Below are 25180 nucleotides of genomic sequence, written 5' to 3'. Positions count from 1 at the left end.
TCAGTGCTGGAAAACTATCACAAACGATTTGTCAAGTATTTAAACCAGAGTATGGGAAGCTGGGAATCTGGGTATATGAGATTCAGCCTGGGTGGCCCCTCCAGACAGTCACTTTGGTTTCTTCCCATTGCTGCCTCTGCCTAAAATACATATTCTACAACCTCCTTCTCCTGTCTGCTTCCTACCCGATCCCAATTCTGGAAGCCCAGAAGGCTCTGCTTCACATTCTTTCTTTAGATTGGCAAAGTGAAGTACAATGGGACAGGACGGGAGATGACTGGGCTGGGGTCTAGGTATTTCTCATCAAGGGCTTCCTTCCAAGGAAGAGACTTGCTAGATATGTCCCCTCCCAACAGCTCCCCTGCTGCTGCATATGGATCATCACCTTTTAAATTCCTTCCTGTGGATTAATTAAATGATTTTAATCAATGGTACAACCAAGCTACAGAATCCTGTGTCCAGCACAATTGGTGCTCAATAAATATTTGTGCAATGGGGCCCAGCACAGTGATTCATGCCTACAATCCCAGCACTTTGGGAGGCTGAGGTGGGTGGATCACTTGAGGTCAAGGGTTTGAGACCAGCCTGGTCAATGTGGTGAAACTCCGTCTCTAGTAAAAATGCAAAAATCAGCTGGGCGTGGTGGCTGGTGCCTGTAATCCCAGCTACTCAGGAAGCTGAGGCAGAAGAACCTGGGGAGTGGAGGATGCAGTGAGCCAAGATCGCACTATTGCACTCCAGCCTGGGTGACAGTGCAAAACTCTGTGTCAAAAAAAAAAAAGAAAAAAAAAAAAGCACAATGGATGAATAATGTAATGAATACATAGGAAAAACCAAAAAAAGATGAGGCTTACACTCTCCTGCCCTCTAAAACCCACTCCAAATCCAACTTAAAGAAAAATACATGAAGAAAGGAATGCTGAAAGAGCCCTAGCTGGACAGGACCTGGTGTGTTCATGTACCACTACACACCCAGGGTCTGGCAGGCTATGAAAAATATCTTTTGGTTGAATGAATGAATACCCAGAAGCTTCTGATAGTAATTTACTGCTGCACTGTGGAAGGCTGCTGGTTCCATGAGGATGAGGCCAGAGGTATGTGATGTGCAACACACTATGTGCTAAATTAGCCGGGTATGGTGGTGCGCACCTGTAGTCCCGGCTACTCGGGAGGCTGAGGTGGAAGAATCGCTTGAGCCCAGGAGTTGGAGGCTGCAGTTAGCGGTGATGGCACCACTGCACTACAAGCTGGGCAACAGAGCAAGACCCTGCCTCTAAAACACAACCACCACCACCACCACCACCACCAACAGCAATAAAACAAATAAGGGTTTAGTAGGCATCACTTACTGGCTGTGTGAATTAGGCAACTTACTTTACTTCTCTGAGCCTCAGTATTCTTATCTGTATAATGAGGACAGTACTAACTCTCCGGTTGTTGGGTGGGTTAAATAAGGCCTGTTTGTGAGTACTTTTAGTGCAGGTGCCAGTGTGAATGGGCACTCAAAAATCATTAGTTATCCTTACCTCCATTACCAGAAGGAGAAACTGAGGCAAAGAAAGACTAAATAACATTCTCAATGTCAAAGACAAAGCTGGGATTTCAAGCAAGATGGCTGGTCTCTAGGGCTCCTGCAGGGAGCTACCAGATTCTCTTGAAAGTTGACACCTTCAATGCATCTCCTAAGCCCCATGGGAAAACACAAGCCACCGTTTTGGAGTAGAAGGAGGGAAAATGGGCTCGACACAGGTGATGGGGACTTTCCTCGGCTCAGGATGCACTTGGTTCAGGAGCACCTGCTCTAGATGACCTGGATGAAGTTTCTCCAAAGCCATCTCCAGGCCACCCACCACCGCCCCCCACGCCCTGCCAGATGTCAGAAACAAAAGGCCACTTCCCTCAGTGTCTTGCTCAAAGTTCTTTAAGTGGTTTGTTCCCTCTTCCTTATGGAGAATGAAGACCAGCGACCAAGAGCAAAGCCTCATCTAACATCACCTCATCTAACAAAGCCTTGAAAGGGGCTCTGAGGGAAAGCTCCACACACAGGTATGCCTTCCATGGGGAGTGACTCCATGGCTGATGACAGGTCCATCTGTGGGGAAACAGGCATGGTCAGGCCACCAGCCAGATCATTCTTTCTGGCTCATTCCTCTACCTGCACTGTGCCCAGAGAAGTCCCACCTACCAGCAGAGGTATGAATCTTATATAGACAGTTTGCAACCCAGAAAACCATGAAGATACATCCCCTTCCCAACAGCTCCCCTGTTTCTGCATATGGATCATCACTTTTCAAAATTCCTCCTTGGAGATTAAGTGATTTTAATCAGTGGTGCATCTAAACTACAGAATACTGTGTCTGGCACAATTGGTGCTCAATAAATATTTGTGCATCGGTGAATAAAGTAATTACTATGTAGGAACAATCAAAAAATGAAGTGTTCTGGCCAGGTGTGGTGGCTCATGCCTGTAATCCCAGCTACTTGGGAGGCTGAGGCAGGAGAATTGCTTGAACCTGGGAGGCGGAGGTTGCAGTGAGCCGAGATCGTGCCACTGCACTCCAGCCTGGGTAACAAGAACAAAATTCCATCTCAAAAAAAAAAAGATGAAGTGTTCTTTATTTTGCTAACATGAAAGATGCTCTCAATATACTCTGAGAAAAACCACACTGTTGAAAGATAAAAGCTACAGGATAGTGTTACAGTATGACATTTTGCCTGAAGAGTGTATGTATGTGTGTTAGTAAAGAAACTGGAAAGAGACACATTAAAATGCTATCTGAATACAGGGATTTCAGTGTAATTTTCTTTCTTTTCTTCCTTGCTTTTTTTTTTTTAACTAATGTATTTGCTGTTTTCATATATTAATCATAACTAAAATGTTGACTAATGGCTAACTCTAGGCCTAGAAAGCAAGCTGTGTATGTGACATTCCCTTTCCAGGCAGCAAGTCCTCTTACTGTTTTGCAAATAAGAAAACATGCTTGACATCATACAGTTAGTAAACACCAGAGGTATAACCTGAAGTTCCACTGCCAGATTCCAAAACTCGAGCTCTGCTAATAAAAATTAACAAGACGAAGTGAGTCTCAGAACAATCTGGAACACAGAGCAAGCTCTGCTAGAGGTACAGACGGTGAAACGAGACCAGAGGGACACCTGAAGCAGGCAAAAGGCATGGGGGCTTTAGCATATTTGGGACCTTCAGTTATCTATGTGTTGGTGCAAGGATATTCAAAAGACCTGGGAAATCCATGGCAGCTTAATAAAAAGGCAATTAAGTGTTTCAAAGTCAGCTGGATGCAGTGGCTCACTCCTATAATCCCAGCATTTGGGAGGCTGAGGCAGGTGGATCACCTGAGGTCAGGAGTTCAAGACCAGCCTGGCAAACATGGTCAAACTCCGTCTCTACTAAAAATACAAAAATTAGCCGGGCATGGTGGCAGGCACTTGTAATCCCAGCTACTCAGGAGGCTGAGCCAGGAGAATCACTTGAACCCGGGAGGCAGAGGCTGCAGTGAGCTGATATCATGCCAGTGCACTCCAGAGCGATATTCCATCTCAAAAAAAAAAAAAGGAAAAAAAAGTGTTTCAAAGTCATTAATACAAATGATTTACTGAGCTTGCCGGGGGGGAGGATGGAGATGGGGTTAGGAGGATGGCACTGAAACACTGAAAATGTGTCACTATCTGGAAAACCATTAACTCCACTGATTGTTCCAGCCTTACACATTGAGAAGTCAGAGCTAAATACATTTGTTAGCTCCAAGCATCAGTAATGTGACAGACATGTGGATACCCTACCAGGGCACAATGGTGACTCCACCTGCAGTGAGCCTAGACACTGTGCCCAAGAGCAATAAAGCAGAGGGAGGCAAGAAGACCCAAAGCTAGGAGAGGACAAAGGAAAGAGAAACATTTTGGGTTTGATATTCTCATTCTCCTTTGATGCAATCACGGGGGAAATGCCAAAGGGCTGACTGACTGATATCCTGACTCCCAGAGCTCTTCCATGGGAAACAAGGAAGCTCCTATGGAAGGCTATGCAACTTACAAGAAATCTGGACAGCAAGATTCTCTCTGGAACAAATGCCAAGAGGGAGATGAATTATTCAGTGTGTAGAGATGTGTCATTCAGGATGAAGAGATGTGTTTTTGGCTGCACAAAGATTTAAACAGACACACTCACACATATATACGTGCACACACTCACTCTTCCTGCCAGTTGAGGAGAGGAATTGTCCATTTAAACCAGCCACCCCCACTTCCCCGGGGAACTGTGGGTACTCCTCTGGCCTGAAATGTTTCACCTTGGGCAAGTGCTAAGGATGCAACCTGGGAAGAAATGTCTGCTTTCAGATGTGGCCAGGACTTGGGGGCCTGCCTGGAACTTCCAGCCCCCACCCTCGGGTGAAGCAATTCACCACCATCCAGCCTGGTTCAGTCGGTCCCTGCTTCCAGCCTCCACATCTCGGGCTGCCGAAAACCCCAATTGTGAAATCAAATGACCCAGATGCTGGAGGGGCAAGAGGGGAGGGTGCCAGACAAGAACGGGTTCTGCCTCTTCTTAATTACAAATCTCTAAAGGAGCACAAACATTCCTGAATATTTCTCAACAGGCCCTCCTGGAAAAAACGGCCGGATGTGTCGCCGTGGAGACAGGTAGGTTCTTCCAGGAGCACCCTACAAACAGCACACAGGCACACCTGTCGGGGAGAGCCGCCTGGGGGGGCTGGAAGCCTCCCTTACCCTCCTCTCAGGGGCAACCACCAGTGGGTAACTGGTAGTCACTTTCCTACGGGCTGTGGGGACATGAGACCACGGTGGGCATTTGGTATTCTGACAATGTGCCTTTTCTAAGGAGGCGGCTCCGAGGAGGAGAGGAAAGCCTCTGCCAAGTCTAATACTGGGTGGTGATTCTCTCGGGACTGAAGAATGCATACCCTATCTTTCATGTTCCTAGTGTTTCCCGAGCAAGCCCCAGCTTCCCACAGTAACCTCTTTATTACCGTCCAGCAGGATGCTGGCCTGCTCTCTCTGAGGGCTGGCTGGGCGGGATCACTTTCCAAAGGGCTCTCCAGACTCCAAGCCAAGAACTGTCCAAACTGAGCCGAACCTCTCCTCCCCAGCCCAGGCACAATGGCCAGGCTGGTTCTTCCCGCCCCGGGCTGTTTCACACGCATAGTTCCCATAGCTGAGGTTGCACAATTGCTGATAACGCTTCTCCACCTGGGGCTGCTGCAGAGCACCATTTCTAAGCAGTCCCTTCACCTTTCGCTCCGGGGACACCAGAGTGAACAGGAAGAAAGGCAATGTTTGAAGTCCTCCTTCCTTTCATTCAGTTTGGTTCAGACGCTTTTATTCATTGTCTAACAAATCTGGGGATGATAAAAATAACCATCTCTCAAGTTTGTTAGGAGAGCTGAATACATGACACACAGCAGAGCCTTCGTTAACACCAGCTACAGAGGAAAGAGACAGATAGGGCCTTGCCCTTACAGTCTAGAGGGCGAGATGCACCCTGGCCAGAAGCAAATCAACAGGGATCCATTTCAGAGAGATCCATGCTATTCAGGTGAAGTGGAGGCGGAGGTTGGCTGTGGGGGCTCTGGGGCCTGGGTATGCACTTTGGATTATTCCTCTGAGCACTGCCCTTGTGTTGAGCTGGAGGGTGACCCACAGACACTCTCTGCCTCACGTTCCACTCTCATCCTTCCACCCTCATTTCAATTGATCCACCAAGCAACAAGAATTTATCAAGTGGGTATGGCACCCCAGGCCCATGCTAGGCACTACGAGGGCTCAGACACTTGAAGAAGCCAGGTTTCTGCCTCCAGGGGCTGAGGGTCTGGCCGGGGAACAAGACTCACACTCCAAACAGGCAGGGAGTCATCCCCACAACATTCCATGGGAGTGTATGTGGCTGTAACGCTACCCGCGGCCTAAGCCTCAGGTAATTAGAGGATGCAGGGATATTTAATAAGGCGCTAGGTCAGCAGTATAGATGTGAAAGGCCAACGGGCCAATGGGCAGGGAGAGAATGCAGCAATGGGGTGTAGTCAGGGAGGGTTGGGGAGGGGAGGAGGAAAGAGAGCTGTGGTCAGCTCCATGGTTAAGGAGGAGGCAGGGTAGATGTTACCCACAAAGGCTCAGGAATGGGAAGCAAGGCTGAAACCCAGGCTCCGCCTCTTCCAAAACTGTGCGTGGGTTATGTAATCTGCTTGAGAGGAGTTTTCTTCTCTTTGAAACTTACACGGGAAGTCCCACTCTAGTAAGAGTGTTGTGGGGATTAAATGAGATAACCTATATAGTATCTAGCGCCGGGACAGGCACGAGACAAGCCCTTGATAAATGTGGGTTGTAAACATAATCAGAGAGTTCTGTGCATCGTGAAGAATCACGTCACCCTTCATCTCAAATCCTTAACACGTGAGCTATCATCACCACCATCACCCCCCCACCAACCATTATCAGTCTTCACCCTAAGAGATGCACGGTGGTGGTTAAAACTCACAGGTCTGGAGTCAGACATCTGGGCCCCAATACAGGCACTGTCACTCATTAGCTCTGTCCCCTTGGGCATTAACTCTAACCTGTGTGGCTTTGTTTCCTCATCCATGAGATGGCGGTGCTCAAAGTCACTGCTGCGTTAAAATGGGCTGTCTGACTACGCGGCATTCAGGCCTCAATCTACATTGGCTGTTACGATTAGTTAGGTTTTAGACCCCATTTTCATGATGGGAAACTGAAGCAAAATAATTGTCCTGGCTTGCACAACTAATAAACCTTGCACTGTACTCTACCACCTCCCTTCCTGGAGAAGCTGGGACTGCTTAAACCATCTTTTTTTTTTTTTTGAGATGGAGTCTCGCTCTATCACCCAGGCTGGAGTGCAGTGGCGTGATCTCAGCTCACTGCAGTCTCCACCTCCCAAGGTTCAAGTGATTTTCCTGCCTCAGCCTCCTGAGTAGCTGGGACTACTCATGCTACCATGCCAGGCTAATTTTTGTATTTTTATAGAGGTTGGATTTCCCCATGTTGGTCAGGCTGGTCTCAAACTCCTGACCTCAAGTGATCCTCCTATCTCGGCCTCCCAAAGTACTGGGATTACAGGTGTGAGCCACCATACCTGGCTTCCTCTCTCTTTTTAGAAAGTTAAATGGGAGAAAGTAGGAGACGGTAGCTGCATTGGATTTGGTTCTCAAAGTCTGCTTTCTGAAGGAGGAGGCATTTATACCTGGAATTCCCAAGTTCTTCTTCTCTTAAGCACTTCCCTCCCTCTTGTTCTCTACTCTCAGAACACCTGTCTCAAAATTCTGGCTTTTCCACCCTTAGATCTCTGTGCTTCCTTACTCTGTTTGGGTTGGCTTATCCAGAAGTTTTCTTGGCCTAGTCATTCCCATTCCTAAAATTCTTTTATAGAAAAAGAAGAGGAGGGAGAGCTGGAGGGGAGATTCCAGACTGTCCCTCCACCCCAAACCCTCCCTACCTTCAGACTAGGCCCCCACAAACCAGTGATTCACCTCCCTGCTGCCAAATCTTGGATGCCGTCTTCCCTCTGCCCTGCTGGGTTGGTAAGATCACACACCTGTGCCCTTTGGGCCCATCCCCTTCCTTCACCTCCATCTTGAGTCTCTATGCTTATCCGTTCCTACTCACTGACACGGGGTGAATCCGGGCTGCTAATCCCCTCTGTGTGCCGCCTGTTGGGTTTAAGAGTTCAGTTCTGAGAACCAAATCACGGATTAGAGGAGATAAAGCCAACTGACAACCTGAGGGCCAAATTCAGCCTGGAGATATGTTTGTTGATCTACTACAGTGCTATATTTTAAAAATGGACTTAGCACGCCTTTGGGGACAGGTACTCTCTGGATGCACTTTGTCCCCAGTGCTTTCTAATGTGTCACTCCTGCCTCTCGCTTAACAGCAGAGGGCTCTGGAGCCAGACTCGCTGGCTTTGAATCCAGGCTCTGTCATTTTCTAGCTGTGTGACCTTGGACAAGATATGTAAACTCTCTGTGGCTCAGTTTTCACATTTGCAAAACAAGAAAAATAAGAACACATACACTGAGCACTCACTATGTACCAGCGACTGTTCCAAGCACTTTACGTGTTTACATATTTACTCAGTTGGCCTTCACAACAGGCCTTTCCGGCAGGTACCATTCAGACCTGCCCCACAGTGCTCCTTGAAGCTTACATGAGATAATGCATGGAACAGCACATGAGTACACAGTGAGTGCTTGATAAATGTGATTAATTAATTAATTAATTTTTTGAGATGGAGTTTCACTCTTGTTGCCCAGGCTGAAGAGCATTGGCATGATCTCAGCTCAGTGCAACCTCTGCCTCCTGGGTTCAAGCGATTCTCCTGCCTCAGCCTCCTGAGCAGCTGGGACCACAGGCGCCTGCCACCATGCCCGGCTAATTTTTTCTATTTTTAGTAGAGATGGGGTTTCACCATGTTGGCCAGGCTGGTCTCGAACTCCTGACCTCAAATGATCCACCCGCTTCAGCCTCCCAAAGTGCTAGGATTACAGGTGTGAGCCACTGCACTCAGCCGTACAAGTGAGGCCCCCAATGTAGAGAACGTTAAAATTAAAAGAAACCCAACAAATCAACTCCCTTTCTTTACCAATGAGGAAACTGAGGGACAGAGAGAAAAGACTTGCCTGGAGACACCCAAGGACCTAGGGAACCTGGGGACCAACTCCAGCCCTGCATCACATAATGTCAGGAGATCAAATCAGCTTGGTGCTGGGCTTGGCTCCACCTGAAATTCAATAAGTGTCTGAACAGCCTCCAAGAAATAGGTATTGATAGCATTTTCCCAGGCTAACGAACCCTATTATGCTGAAGGAGAATGATCACTGGGTAGGAACCAAGATGGAGAACTATGAAGCTCCCATTCATGGAGAAATGAGGTTGGGAGGTGGGCTCTTCATTTTTCTTGTTACCTCCTTAGAAGGTAATTTCCTAAAAGTCCCACACCACAGTAGAATGAAGACCCTGGAATATCTGTTTGCTCCTCACCCAGCTCAACCCCAGCTTCATCCTCATTCCTGAATTAGGAATTAGGCTATGGAAGCTCCGTGCCCTAAAGAAAAAGCCAACAGAACCGGAGAGGACTCCCAGTTCAATCCTTCCTAACTGTGTAATCTCAGCCCATTCCTCCCTCAGTTCTGAGCCTCAGTTTTCCTGCAGGTACAGAGCAGACAAGAAAACCTGCTTCCCAGGTTCTTGCATTCATCAGTGCATGGAGAAGACTCGACACAGCATCTAGCACACAACCCCAGGCAGGCCTACAGCCCTCCTCCTTTCCGTGTTTAGGACTCTGGCGACACTCAAACCCAAGCCTTAATCCTTCCAGCCTCATGAGCTGGGTTCCCAAGGGCTCTTCCCAGGTGCTGGGCTGTCTAGAAGCCTTGGTAGCAGCAACTGCAGAGGCAGCAGCTCACCCTGCCCTGGAATTTGGCCATTCCAGAATCTTCTGCTCCTTGAGCTCTGACCCTTACCACACAGCTGGAGGAGCTGGTCCTTCTAGAAATGGAATTGACCGTGAAGACTTTTCTGGGATCCTGTCTGACTTAGGGCCCCTCCCATGACTGTATGGTTTAGACAGAACACTGGAAGAGGAATGATGAGATCTGGGCTTGAAGCCTGACAATGCCCTTGGGCAAGGCACTCCTCTTGCTGGACCTTAACCCTCTCTCTCTGGGTCTTTCCCACCTGCAAAATGAGGAAGCTGGAATATAACACCACTAAGGCACCCTCTGCAGCTTTAGTCTAATATCTGGTCAACCTGTCCCAAAGGTCAGGGCAGCTTCCACTTAAGGCCAGTGAAGCACTAGGCATGGGACCATATGCTCCATGTAAAATAGATCGCTTCCTTTATTCTAACAATATTTCTGTGAGGCAGGTACCGTCACCCCAATTTCACCAACAGGAAACTGATGCTTAATAGTAATAGCAGGCTGGGCGCGGTGGCTCACGCCTGTAATCCCAGCACTTTGGGAGGCCGAGGCGGGCGGATCACAAGGTCAGGAGATCGAGACCACGGTGAAACCTCGTCTCTACTAAAAATATAAAAAAAAAATTAGCCGGGCGCGGTGGTGGGCGCCTATAGTCCCAGCTACTCAGGAGGCTGAGGCAGGAGAATGGCGTGAACCCGGGAGGCGGAGCTTGCAGTGAGCCGAGATCGCACCACTGCACTCCAGCCTGGGGAACAGAGCCAGACTTCGTCTCAAAAAAAAAAAAAAAAAAAAGTAATAGCAATAATAATAAAAGCGAAATTTCACTGAGTATTTGCCAAGTGCCAGGCACTGCCCAATGTCCTTTACATAGACCCTATTTCACCAAAAGATGCACATTTTTAAACACATTCAGCATTTTCTGAAACTCTGATGTATGCTACCACTACTGACATCCTACAACTGCCATCAGCTAGGCAGCAGTCCTGATAGAGCTGTCACTGTCTGTGTGTGCACATATATCAAAGACCCAGCACTGCCCCTGGTGGAATGGGTGCCACAGGCTTGGGATAAAAATCCCACAGACAAGACACTGAGGAATTCAAAAATTCCTCAATAAAGTTGTAAGCACTTTTAACCCCTAGGAACCAAATGGTTGTGGAAAGGTGTGGAGAACGTAGTCAACAGACCTGTTTAGCAACATTCCCAAAGCAGGACTCTGAAGCTGGCTACCTCTACAGAATTGCCAGGCTTTGAGTCCCTTTGTGGGTCCTTATAACAAGGCTGCACGACTAACACTCTTAAGGGCACAAAGGACAATATTAAAAGCACAGACATTAATAACTCAGCTAAAAAGCTACTCCAAAGAACTGGATTCTGAATGGGAAGACACTGTAGGAACACCACAGCTTTATTTCGCTCATGTATTCCTTTGCGGGTTTTTTGTACACATAAAAGTGATATGTGAGTTAAAAGAGAAAAAAACCAAAAAAACTAAGTTTAAAAGATTTATTTCAACAAATATAAAATAAACATTCTAATTACATAAAAACATTGCGACATAGTTTAATTGGCACAATTTCCCCTTCTTACGGCACGTACAATAATGGTGCTTCTTAAAATCAATATCTTCTTTATTTATAATAACCCCAAGCTAGAAACAATCCATATATCCATCAATAGGTAAATGGATAGACAACTGTGGTATAGCCAAACAAGAGAATACTACTCAGCAATAAAAAGGAATAAACTATTAAAATAGGCAGTAACGAAGATTAATTTCAGACACACTTTAGATAAAAATCTCTATAGTGTATAGGCCAGACGTGGTGGCTCACGCCTCTAATCCCAGCACTTGGGGATGCTGAGGTGGGTGGATCACTTGAGCTCAGGAGTTCAAGACTAGCCTGGGCAACATGGTGGAACCCCATCTCTACAAATATAAAAAAATTAGCCAGGCATGGAGGCGTGTACCTGTAGTCCCAGCTACTTGGGAGGTGGAGGGGAAAGGATCCTTTGAGCTGGGGAAGTAGAGGTTGCAGTGAACCCAGGTCATGGCATCATACTCCAGCCTGGGTGACAGAGTGAGAGTCTGTCTCAAACACACACACACACACACACACACACACACACACACGCACACACCCACACCCCACCACCACCACCACCACCAGCAACAAAAACCATATACTGTGTGATTCCATTTATACAAAATTCTAGAAAAAACAAATTAATTACAGGGGCAGAAAGCAGGTCAGTGGTTGCCTGGGGAGGAGGGTTAGAGGGAGAGGGTTACAGAGAGGCACAAGAAAAGTTTTGGAGATAAGAAGGTTTGTTATACTGATTATGATGAGGAGTTGCCACATGTGTATGTATACATGTATGTGTGTGTGTATGACACACATATATATATGCGTGTCAAAGCTCATAAAATTGTTTAAACACATACCATTTAGAAGACTTCAAAAATTCCTCAATAAAGTTATAAGAAAAAAGAAAATGTCAATTCAATGCAACATATTAACTGATTTCCAACAATCTTATACATAGTATTACTAGCTCCATTTTATAGATGTAGAAACTGAGGCACAGAGAGGTTAACTGGTTTGTCCAAGGACATTCAGCTTGTTGAGAGGCAAATCCAACTGGTATCAATTCTCAGCTATACCACTGAGTGACTGTGGGCACCTTCCCAGACCCTGGGCTGCTGTTTGCCCATCCCTACCATGAGGTGACAAAGTGATGGCTACAGGGACCTTTCAGGGCTGAGTTTCCATGACTGTATCCCAAGGATGTGTTCGGGGTCATGCAGCCAGAGGAGTGGATCCTTCTGGACACTCAGGTTCCCTGACACTCACTGAGCTCTCTTTGCCCATCCTCATTCATTCTCTGAACACACCTCCTGACATCTCCTTATTGTATAGAACAAGTCATCCCTCCAGGACCACTATGTGAAGCCTTTTCTAAACTAAGCTGTGCATTGCCTACCAAAGGTGTCCTACCAGGGCCCCAGGGAGACATGACACTGTTTCCCCAGGTCACCCACCCAGATAGACAGGGCCTTCCTGAGACCTGTTCCAGATGCTGCAGCTGACATGTCTGGAAAACCACAAGCCAGCATGGCCCACCATATGCAAGGATCCCAAGTGTTTGCACACTCAGATTCCCAAGTGAACGCATCACAGTGGGCAACTGATCTAGCCAGAAGCCACCTTGTCTGCAACTCGACTGCTATTTCTTTGGTTTTTAGGACCACAGAGGCCTATAGTAACTGATTACAAAGGAGCTCTGCACAAGAGTTGAAAAATGGTTTTCACCTCTGAAAAGTACGACTTGCTTTATGGGTTTATTTTTCTCCCATCATTTCTTTTTAAAGAAGAACATAAATAGAATGTTATTCCCTGAAGGGAAGCCCTACCTGCAAGTCAACATGAAACACCGAAGTGTTCTGAGCTGAAGGCGGCTGGATGAAAGTCAGCAGTGAAACAAATAAGCAATTAAAACAGCTATTTTGGGAAGCCCTAGAAAGAGGCAGATACAATATGAATTATTCATTCATACTGCTAGGATGACTTCTGGGCATTGTCCTCTTTGCCTTTGCTCTTTCTCTTGTTCATTCAGCCGCTCAAGCACAGAAAGGGAACACAATACCCTGGCATGCACGCGTGCGCGCGCGCGCACACACACACACACGCACACACACACAGAAGACAGGTTGCCACTCCAGATGGTGAACCACACGGAAAAGAAACCCACAGGTTGGCAGACGCTTTCAGCTCCAGTGCCGGGGAGAATGTATGAATTTCCAGTTGGCCCAAGAACTATATGTGCGGGTGTGTGTGTGCACGTGTGTGCGCGCGCGTGTGTGTGCGCGCACGTGTGTGTGTGCGTGTATGTGTGCACGTGTGTGTGTGCACGTGTGTGTGTAAGAGAGAAAGAGGAAGAAAAAGACAGTATCTTAATATCTTATTAATAGTTGTAACCTCAGCATCTTATGGGTGGGTACCAAATGAATGTTCACTGAATGAATAAATGAACTCATAAAGAAAGAAAGAAAGATCTCATTGGAATTCCCAGCAGGGTTAACAGCTAGGTCCTCCACTTTCCAAATTTTGCTTGTCCCAACAAAGAGAAACTTGTGATTGAAGAAATATTTAAGGTCCTCAAAGTGCTTTGGGATTCTTGACCTTATTTGATATTCAAATAACCATCACAACAGTGGCATCATGACCATCATGATTATTCCCCTGTTTTACAGATGACCCTCAGAGAATTTGCACAACTGACAGGGCTCCCAGGGCCCTGGGTAGGGCTAGGATTATTGGATATGAGCCACCTGAGCCTTGGCCCACTGCTCCATCTCCTCCACTAGGAACCATCTCCATGGGCTTCCCTCATTCCCAGCTGGTAACTGGAGAAGTGCGACAACAGCCAATTCCCTTCCCCCCGGGAATGCATAGCCCACTGGGTAGCAAACAAGGCCTCTGTGTCCTACTCCTGTTTCATTTTAATTAGTATAATCATCATCATGAAGAAGCCAGCTCTCTCTGGCATGTGCGTTCTGCAGCCCTTGGATAGCTCTACTCGAAAGTCCTGGGGGAAGAAGGTGACACGGAAGGTAGAAAGGATCCTTGTGGATTGTCTACAGGTTTCAGTGATTTGAGAGACAAGGTTGACTCCATTATCACATTCGATTCCCAGATCAGAGCAGGGTGTGGGCCGGGGAATTCTCCCAGCTCAGCTGACTTGGAAGACTCTTGCCTGACACCGATGTATGACAGCTTTTTTCCTATGGACACCAACACACAGGAGCCTGGAGGCCAGGGGAGCGGGCAAAAGCTTTGGAACCCCAGGGATCCAGGTTCGCAGCCGCGAGAGCTTGGGCCAGACACCTCGCCTCCATGGGCCTCCGGTCGCATCAGCAAGCTCCCTGGCACTGAACAGGGCTCAAATAGTGTGTATTCCTTTGCTTCCTGCTACTTTCTCTCCAGAATGAAGCCTTACAATAAACACATTCTTCAGCGACATAATGAATCTAGCCAGCAGAAATCATGTTGCAGCAATCTGCCATGAATTGGATAGAGCACCAGACAATGAACCAATATCCTTGCCTTCCTGCTCACTCTCCATGTCCTACCTGGATGGGAGAACCGATGCCCATGCTCTGCGCATTCACAGGCCACGGACTGGACCTTCACCTGGGGCTTTCCAGAAGCCTCTAAGTCACAATAGCTTGTTCTCATCACAGCCCCCAAGAGAATCACTGACGTCTCTCTTGGTCTCTCTGGCTCCCCGTCTGTCTCTTTCTCTCTCTTGTTCCTTCCCTCTTTGCCTCTCCCTCTCTACCCACTTTGCAGCGCCCTTTCCTCACTTCTCCAGCTGTTTATTTTCTCAGTTTTTCTACCTACACTCCTTCCTGCTCACTCCCTTGCCCACCCCCATAATAAAAACAACAACACATTAATCCAGTCTTGTCGCTCCGTTGCTCCAACCTCTTCAAAGTCTTACCACCAAAATAAGATGGAATAGAACTCCTTGCCCCTGGCCTGCCCCTCTAGCTTCATCTTTCTCAATACTCAGAATGCAATAGTAACCTCGTTCCCACCTCAGAGCCTTTTGCTCCCACAGGTCTCCTGCCTGGGACACTATTACCTGTCCCTGCCCATCCACTTTTTGCATGCCTGGCTCTCAGTTGAAATGCTGTTTTCTGTTTTTGTTGTTTTGTTTTGGTTTTTTTTTTTTTTTTTTTTTTTTTTTTGAGATGGAGTCTCGCTCTTGTCACTCAGGCTGGAGTGCAGTGGTGCGATCTCAGCTCACTGCAACCTCTACCTCCCAGGTTCAAGCAATTCTCCTGCCTCAGCCTTCTGAGTAGCTGGGATTCCAGGCTCCCACCACCATACCCGGCTAATTTTTGTATTTTTAGTGGAGACGGGGTTTCAACATGTTGGTTCTGCTAGTCTCAAACTCCTGACCTCAGGTGATCTGCCCACCTCGGCCTCCCAAAGGGCTGGGATTACAGGTGTGAGTCACCGCGCCTGGCCTGAAATGTTGTTTTTTTTAGAGGCCTTCCTGGGCAGGCCTGACTGAGTGCCACCCTCCCCCAATTACTTTCTGTCACTGTATTTGTGTGTTCATATGTTGACCGTCTGTCTCTCCCATTCCAACAGAGCCACGCCTGCAGAGTTCACCGTTGTCTTACTATGACCAAACACAGGCCCTGGCAGAGTTGAGGCTCCCTAATATCTGCTGAATGAACACAGCAGGCTTGTGGCCATTTCCTCTTAAGAGGAAAGCTTTGAGGGCGTTTTGGTCTTGCTTTTTACCTCCTGAAGCAAAGTCCCTGAGTCTATTGCTTACAAAGCCAGCCTAACAAAGACTTCCAGGGATACAAAGCGTACAGCCCTACTCCAGGGCCTGCTGCAGGCCACAAAACTGTTCACTCTGGAAGCTCAATGCTCTCTACACACCCCACAGCAAACTGGAAATGACCAAAGAAGGGGCCTTGAGAACCCTCCCTGGGAAGACCGAAATGATGGAACCAAGGCAGGTCCACAAAGGAGAAACTTACCAGCGGAGTGGAATATACATATATCCAGATGGGCAACAGTCAGACCCGGGAATTGGGTCCATGACAAGCACTTAAAGGTCTTATAAACCGCAGGAATCATGACTTTTGTACCTAGGACAGCACTAGTGGCTAGGCATATCCCAGGTTCCCCAAAAAGATAGAATGGAGGAGTAAATTAGTTTTTAAAGTAAGCTAAAATATATTTTTAAAGTATCCAAATAGTTTAAATTTTGCTTTTCCTTAATGAAAATACAAGCCAATGAGAAAAGATTCAACAATGAGCCCCTGATTTAAGTCTGTTCCAGTGCATCAATATTAAAAAACAAAAAATGAAAAAGCACTCAGGCTGGGGTTTGATCACACCTGTAATCCCAGCACTTTGGGAGGTCAAGGGGTGCAGATCACCTGAGGTCAGGAGTTCGAGACCAGCCTGGCCAACATGGTGAATCCCTGTCTCTATGAAAAATACAAAAAACAGCCGGGCGTGGGGGCAGGCACCTGTAATCCCAGGTACTCAGGTGGCTGAGGCAGGAGAATCGTTTTAACCCAGGAGATGGAGATTGCAGTGAGACGAGATCACGCCACTGCACTCTAGCCTGGGTGACAGCAAGATTCCATCTCTAAAGAAAGAAGGAAAGAAAGAAAGAAAAAAAGAAAGAAAGAAAAGAAAAGAAAAGGCATTCATTTTTGGAAGAGCCTAAGCTTATTTTCAAATATCTTTTCATAGCTATTATATGTCCAGCACCAAGTATGAGCTTAAACTCAGCTGGAAGTAAACACACAAACTATTCATTCATCCATGATCATGTATATGGAGGAATGAAAACAATGAAGACATCGTTCCAAATGAAACTTTCACAAAAGGTGACACAAGATTCCCAGAAAGGTGAAATCCATGCATGCTGGACTACTCCCAGGAGGTTCTGTAGAGGAAGCAGGAAGTAGCTTGGGCCCTGACTTGGCAGTGATTGGGCCAAATAAATAAAGCCTTGCATTTAACCTTTCCAACCACATACTAGACAGTGAAGGACACTCAGGCTTCAAGAGGTGCTTGATTGGCCTGATGGCACACAGCGAGCGATGGAGGAACAGCCCTCTAGATCATGGTCCAAGTGCAAAGAAGGCTCCCTGGGTGTCAGGTGAAGGAAGGACAGCAACTCTAACTCTTTGGGGTGGAGATGAGAAGGACTGGGCTGGCAGGCCATTGAGGGGCAGCAGGAGGCCTGAGAGAGGTGGAGGGTTGGCAAGATGATGCCAGGAGTGGCTGATGCCAGGGGCAGGGCTGTCGCGTGTTTGCACACTAGTAGCATCTCGTCTCTTTACTTAAGAATGTCATATGCAAAGGGCAAGGACTGCCTCAGGGTCTGGAAGGACAGCATGAGACTGGAAGAAAAGTCTGGAAGGAAGAGTCAGGCCAGTCACAGGGTACCTCCAGGGAAGCCTAGGGAGCAGGGGAAAGGTCAGCCGTGGCCTTCTCTTAGGGAATACGGGGCTGGGAGGTCAGTAACCTGCTGAGGAGAGTGTGGGAACCTTCCCGGGCCCCTTGGAAGGACCCAAAATACACAAAAAGGGGTTCAGAGTGGGAGGGAGGCTGCCTGTGAGGCAGAAGGAACGTGGGCTTTGCAGCATGCAGGTCTGGGTTCGAACTAGAGTTCAGCCAATAAAGTAACTTCACCTCATCAGTAACAATAATAGCAACAATCAGTTCTCATTTACAGGACATTACTATGCAACAGGCATTGACCTAAGAGTTACCCATATCAACGCCATTTAATCCCCACAACAATCTTGTGAGATGGTACCATTTTGTATAATTAAAAATTATTATCTGGGCCAGGTGCAGCGGCTCATGCCTGTAATCCCAGCACTTTGAGAGGCCGAGGTGGGTGTATTGCTTGAGGTCAGGAGTTTAAGACCAGCCTGACCAACATGGTGAAACCCCATCTCTACTAAACATACAAAAATTGGCTGGGCAAGGTGGTGGGCATCTGTAATCCCAGCTACTTTGGAGGCTGAGGCAGGAGAATCGCTTGAACTTGGGAGGCGGAGGTTGCAGTGAGCCAAGATCATGCTATGCACTGCAGCCTGGGTGACAGAGTAAGACTCCATCTCAAAAAAAAAAAAAAAAAAAAAAAAATATATATATATATATATATATATATATACACACACACACACACGTATATATATTTCAGATGAAAACTGAGGCATGGAGAGGTTAAGCCACATGCCTTAGGTCCTACAGCTGGAAGGTGGCAGAGCTGGGATTTGAATCAGGCCAATAGGTTCAGGGTCTGAGCTCCTAATCACCATGCACCATGCAATTAATAAAACAGGAACGACAATATCAATTCTTTGTGGAGTTATTCTGACAATCAGGAAAAAGTGCAGAGCTCATGAATGATATTTGAATAATTACTGGATAAACCCAAAGCACAGCAGAAGTCACCCAGGCAAAGGAAATATTTGCCAAAGACATACTAAGTGGTTCTTACTTTGTAAACATTATTTCACCACCTGATGGTCATCCCATTTTTCAGATGATGACACTAAGGCTCAGAAAGCTTGAGAAGCCAAAAGGGCCTCAATAAGCACATGTGGGCAGTATTTAAGACTCGTGCTTGTTAATGTTTATTGAGCTTTTGCTGTGGGCCAGGCCTTGTCTCATTGGATGCTCCCGACCGCCCTTTGAGGAAGGTGCTCAATGACCTCTAAAGAACGGGATAGCAGGTCCTACAGCTAGCAAAGGGCAGCTCTGAGATCTGAATCTGCTGCTTCTACCACATCAGCTGCCACGGCAGGGTTATTGCACAGAGAATGTGGGGCAAACAAGGGTGTCTTGAGTGGAGAGGGTGCAGAGAAGCAGCCAGTCCCTGGGCAGACACCAGTCTCAGTTCTGAGTGGAGTCTACTCACCACCACCGTTAGGATCCAAGGATAAACAGGACACCCAGAGTGGGCAGGCGGCATGTGGCGCAGAAACAGCCTGGCTGCAACAGGACTGGTTGCTGTTCTCCACCCACCTCCAACCTCCCTGGTCTTTCTTGTTTCCCCTTTGGCTGGGCTGCCCAATCCCTTTCTCTGGAAGTCAAATCCTCCGTAGGCATCCAGGCCTGCCGCCATCTCCCACCTGCAGCCTTTGCCAGGCCCCAGGACAGCAACCTCTTCTCATCTCCCACAGCCCTTCACCTGCACCCCTCCTTCCATCACATCCTAACTCACGGCACTTCCATTTGTATCCTGCTCTTCTCTTGCCTCCTAGAGACGAAGTCGCTTCGAGACAAGGTCCGAGTTGGATTCATTTCTGGATTCCATGAGTATTTTACATTTCCCATGTGTATATGATGCCTTTTGGTGGCACACAAGATGACTTTATGAGGTGCACTTCCAAGGCAGGAGAAAACATTGGATCTTTCAGTGAGAACGCTATTCTCTTTTCAATTCCCCTTCAGCTTTTCAGATTCAATCAAGAGTGGAGTCGACAGTCTGGAGCTACTGTGTCTTTAACTCCTCCAACCTCTGCCAGGCTCCTTTGTTAACTAAGGGGTATTGGACTCCAGGCTCATTGTCTTTCCATGTGCTATCTAGCTGGGATTCTTTTTTTTTTTTTTTTTGAGGCAAGGTCTCACTGTCGCCCAGGCTGCAGTGCAGTGGCATGATCTCGGCTCAATGCAACCTCCATCTCCCAGGTTCAAGCAATTCTCCTACCTCAGCCTCCCAAGTAGTTGAGATTATAGGAATGCACCACCACACCTGGCTAATTTCTTGTGTTTTTAGTAGAGACAGGGTTTCACCATGTTGGCCAGGATGGTCTTGAACTCCCGACCTCAAATGATCCACTTGCCTCGGCCTCCCAAAGGGCGTGGTGGCTCCCTGGGCGTGAGCTACCACGCCCAGTCTCTAGCTGGGAATTGGTATCATCATTTTACTTCTATTGGCAAAAATTGGGAAGAGGGTGCCTTAGTGACTGAAGTTTTGGAAATCCTCATTTAGCTCATTGTTTGCAATGTCTTAGATGCTCAATAAAAATGTGTTAAGCACATCGTTGAGCAGAAGAATGAATGAATGATGATCATGATAACAACAGGCTTTCCTCCACGTCCTTTTCCTCCTGTCCTGCCCTTGGACAGATGCCCTTCATGTTGGGGTGGAGAAAAACAGAACAATGCTTAAGAGTAGGGAACCAAGGGAGAGCCAGTCCAGAAGAGGCATGCTCAGCTTCAGTTCAAGCACCCTCCCGGCCCACACCAAACAGCCTCCTGGACTGTGACCTGGGGACCAGCAGGGGAAGGGATGGGGAACAGTGGGATTTTTGCCACCAAGCTCCCATTTGTGCCTCTTTTGGTGACATTGCATTGCAAATTTCCTGAGGAACCCACCTCTCTAAAGATTCTCCATCCATGTGCTTTGGTGAGCAGCTGATTTTACACTATTCCTGGACCCCAGCTTCCGACGACCCACTACAGGCTAGTCAGAGTCAGCCTCAGGACTTCCATCTGAGCCATGAACAGAGAGACCTCTTTTTGCATCTTTCTTCAATCCTAGAAGATCATCACGTGCAAACTGAGAATGAAGCCAATACGGCAGCAGGCAGAGTCAGGAGGAGAGAAACTAAGACCTGATGATACAGCTGCAGCCCTGCGTCGAACAGTGACCTTTGGACTTTCCCAGTATGTGAACCGATTCATTCCTCTAGTATTTAATGTCCAATTTAGCTGAGAGCTTTTCCATACGGTCTCAGAGGAATGACCTGGAGCTGGGAGGTGAAGCAGGTGTTTTCCGCAGCGAAGGTGAGCTGTCCGCATTTGGAGGGCCCGGAAAGATGGCACCCATGCAGATAACCATCCTTCCTGCTAGGAGAAAGGCGGAGTGCTATTTTGGGGAAACAAAGGGTTACTCAGGAGGCCACTGCTGGTCATAGAATTGGGGTTGGTGGAGCTGCCGCTCCAGACCAATTCTTCCAAAACAGGAAGGCCTGTGAGCCTTCCACCCAGTGGCCCAGAGCAGCCAACCCCACTCCCAGCCCCACTCTACCTTCGGTCTGCAAACAGAAGCAAAGGGAAGAAGAGCTAGCCAAATGAGGGAGAAAGAAGGAAGCACTCCTGAGGACCTACTGTGTGCTGAACAGCAGACCACGATATAGGTCCCAGCTTGATGTGGCCACTTACCGACTGTGTGACCTTGAGCAAATCCTTGTTACAGATGCTCAGTAAATATGAGAAGGTGACAGAGCCAGCCTGCAGGGCTGTGCCGAAGGAGAGGATGAGGCTGCTTGGCCAGGATGAGGCCCTGCAGACTGGGATGGAAGGAAGAAATCTTTTACAGGGAAGGAAAGAAGGCATTTCCTGAGCCCAAAACTGGAAAGCATTAAAAAACAAACAAAACCTTTGTATAGTTATAAGGTGGGGGGTGTCATATACAAAAGATTTCAGGAGGCTTGCTGAGAAACAGGCATCTCAGAGGGGTGGGAAGAGAACTGGTAGGGGTATCAGAAACCCACATGCCCAAGAGGCCTACACCTGCATGGCTGAATGACCTTACAGGTCTCTGGGACACAATCATGGGAATTTGGTAATGAAAGGACTTTTAGAAATTATTGTGTCTGGTCATCTCATTATGGAGATGAGGAAACTGACACAGGGAACAGAAGGGACTTGGCCATGACCATTCAACAACTCACTCTGCCACCTGCCAGCTTTTGAATCTTAGGCGTATTGGTTAACTTCGCCGTGCCTCAGTTTCCTTCTCTGTAAAATGGGGATAACAATCGTCCCCACCTCACAGATATGTGGGGAGGCTTATAGGATGATGTGTGTACAGCACTGGGCATTATGTCTGGCATACTGAAAGCAGCAGACATGTGTTAGCTTTGGAATTGTCAGACCACTCAGGAACTTTTCCACCAGAAGAGAAACCCCTTTCTTCTCACGCCCTCAAGCAAAGATCCCAGGCTGCAGTGTGGGGGCTGGATACCCCTGGCCCCACCCCAGTCAAATTCCTTCTGGGGAACCTTCAGGATGGCTCTGCTAGGGCCCTTTCCTAGGCTGATAATTTCTTTCTTTGTATTTCTCCAGTGGACCCTGCCTGGACAACTACTTCTTGATCCTTTCCGGATGGCATCTTTGTATTTCCTCATTGGAGAAGTCCCTGTTTGTGATGGCCGCACCCCCAGCGGGCAAATGTCTGTGGCTCTCCTCTGGCTTGTCTGAGGTCGAGGTGGGATAAAGGGAGGCCTGTGCTCACAGCCAAGCTTCTACCCCACCCCGGAACTTCTTGAGAGGTATGCTTCAGGGAGAGGGACAATGATGTGTGGCCCTTCCCTCTGCCAGCAGCTCTTCCCATCCGGCTGTGGATTAAAGGAGCCTGGGTCACTGCCCAGGCAGAATAAAGCCTGCAAACATCCTGGGGACATGCCCCTCCTTGGCAGGAAAACAGTAGAGAGGGTGAGGGTGAGGGCTTGGGTCTCCCTGGGCTTCACCCTACCTGAGCCTGTGCACACACCTGTGCACATGCATCACAGTCATGTCCCCCGAGCTCAGGAACCAGCTCTGCCACTTGCCAGCTGTGTGGCTGGTGCACATCACTTCTCTTGGCCACGTTCAGGAAAAGGTGTACATCACATCCCCTAACCTGTCAAATGGGGCTGCCATTAACACCTATCTGGGGAATAAAGGAGCTCAGGTATGCCCGGTGTTTGCACAGTGCTTGGATACAGTAGGTGCTCAATACTCTGTTATCATAGCAGATATTCTAATTACACTGCCATCTCCTGAGCATGACTCCTCTGACTCTTCCAACAGGGCAGATAGATCCCAGCTTGATAAGCCCATGGCCCATCTGCTTCTCCTTCTCAACTCTTCACGATGACTTACATTCTTTCTCTGGAGATGGCGACCTCTGCAAGGGCAGCAATCAGGACTGTTTAGAGCACTGCAGTATCCCCAGTGGACAGAATCATTCTTGATACATAATCATAAATATATAGGGATTTTTTTTTTTTGGACTGACCTTGCTTGACAATGACTCTGTAAAAGAAAAGAGGCCTCCAATTTCACTCAGGCTAATAAATGAAATAGATCGTCACATAGATTGCTCTTCACCTTCTCCAGGGCCTCCCTTACACCAAGGGGGAGGGTACAAGAGGGAACCCAGGGGCTGTGCCCAGATGAAGCCATGAGCTGACGGAATGACAGAAACAGGGTTTCAGTTCTGCCTTAGCAGGAGACCCACAAACGCATCTTAACAGAGTGAGCACGGACTTCACACGACCTTTTCTTCAATATCAGCATCTCCACAAAAGGTCTAAAGAATCAGTCAGGATTAGGGCACAGAATTCCAAATTCCCTCTCCAGGCAATGCCAGGGTGATCAATTGAAGGTGAATCAGAAGCGGGGAACAGACCCTTGCGAGCCTGGTGGGCTGAATAAGCAGTATCCCCTGGAACTGCCTCCTTCCCGAGGTCTGCCCTGGAGGGCACATGACTGATAGTAGTTAACTCGAGAACTCAGGGCGTCCCAGGCCCCAGGACACAGCACCCATCTACAGTCAGTGCAACTGAACTGGAGAGATGCTGGCTTTGGCCTCTGAGGAGGACCCTTGTCACTCAGTGGTTTGGGGGCACTGCCAACGCCTGGGGGTGACATCGAAGGACCCTATTAGGAAAGTGGGGAGCAGCCCAGAGTGCGAGCCCAGTGTCACAGACCCAGAATGATCCAGGAACCATCTAGGGAAACAATGCCCGCAGAAAACAGCAGCTGCAGGTGTATTTCCTGCCCTGCTCAGCTCCTCCTGCCCTGCATGAGCAAGACCCTAAGACCTCAAGAGACCCTCAGAAAGTCTGTCCAGTGCCCCAACATCAGAATGAAGGCATCTGGGGAATAGGTCGAAACACAGTGCCTGATACTAACCAAATAGCTCCTCCTCTAATTGTTTTACATGGAACCAAACATCCATTGTCACATTAAAAAATAAGACATGTCTGTCAATCATTTCTAAGCCACCACCAACTTACGGAACAACCTCACTCAGAGCATACCAAGCATGGGCCCTGGGAGGTCCCAGCTTTTACTTTTTAACTAATTCTAACTAGTCACACAGGTTTCTCAACAATGGCTCACCTGAATTCCTCTGCTCCTAGCCAAACAGGAGGTATTCAAATGAGTCTTGTATTCTGCATGCACTTATTTTCTCAACAAGCATTTCAGGCACGCCTACTAAGGGCACTGGTGTGTGCTAAGTATCTCGTATCTCCTTACAGTGTTTGTACCTGCAAAACACCGATTTTCAGCCTAACTTCAGACCTGCTGAGATCAGTCTGCAAGAACCTGTCTTCCTCAAACCCTTCTCTTCCTTCCTTTTGACATCAGACTTAAGGCACCCAATTAATCTCAGTGGGCTTCAGGTGGAGGGAGAGCCAGGGCTGGGCATCCCAACCCCAAGAGCGTTAACTGGGGGTGCTTCCTGGGCCATCTGATTCTGTTATGAAATGGGGTCAGTTCTTTCTCCCTGCCCATGTGGTGTTGGACAGAGCCTCTCACACCACACAGAGTCCCTGCAGGCTGGCATTGGAGAAGACTGAGACTCCAATTTATCTTATCAAGGGTCACACAGATTGTACAAGTAGAAGCTGGGATTCTAACCCAGCCACTCTGACTCCACAGCCTGCTCTCTTCATCAGGGGAAAGTCAATGACTGGATATGTATCTTGATTCCTGCACTTAGATGATCACTTAGAGAAACAAGAGTCATCAAAATATAAAAACTATGAGTTGTGTTAAAAAATTAACCCATGAACTGAGTACTTGTAATAAAATCAGTACCTATACAAATACTGCTCCCGGCCGGGCGCGGTGGCTCACACCTGTAATCCCAGCACTTTGGGAGGCCGAGGCGGGCGGATCACAAGGTCAGGAGATCGAGACCACGGTGAAACCCCGTCTCTACTAAAAATACAAAAAATTAGCCGGGCGCGGTTGTGGGCGCCTGTAGTCCCAGCTACTCGGGAGGCTGAGGCAGGAGAATGGCGTGAACCCGGGAGGCGGAGCTTGCAGTGAGCCGAGATCGCACCACTGCACTCCAGCCTGGGCGACAGAGCGAGACTCCGTCTCAAAAAAAAAAAAAAAAAAACAAAAAACAAACAAAAAACA

General features: G+C 47.9%; 1 protein-coding gene across 4 annotated transcripts in view; it reads right to left on the bottom strand.

Annotated features, from left to right (window-relative positions):
- WWC1 (WW and C2 domain containing 1) overlaps nt 1-25180 on the bottom strand; it is a 175808-nt gene that overhangs the window by 100594 nt on the left and 50034 nt on the right. The window lies entirely within an intron of this gene.

This window comes from Macaca fascicularis, chromosome 6, assembly GCF_037993035.2.
Source record: "Macaca fascicularis isolate 582-1 chromosome 6, T2T-MFA8v1.1".
In the NCBI taxonomy this organism is placed as follows: Eukaryota; Metazoa; Chordata; class Mammalia; order Primates; family Cercopithecidae; genus Macaca; species Macaca fascicularis.
The sequence above is the reverse complement of the archived record's forward strand: the minus strand, read 5'-3'. Positions and strand labels throughout refer to the sequence as shown.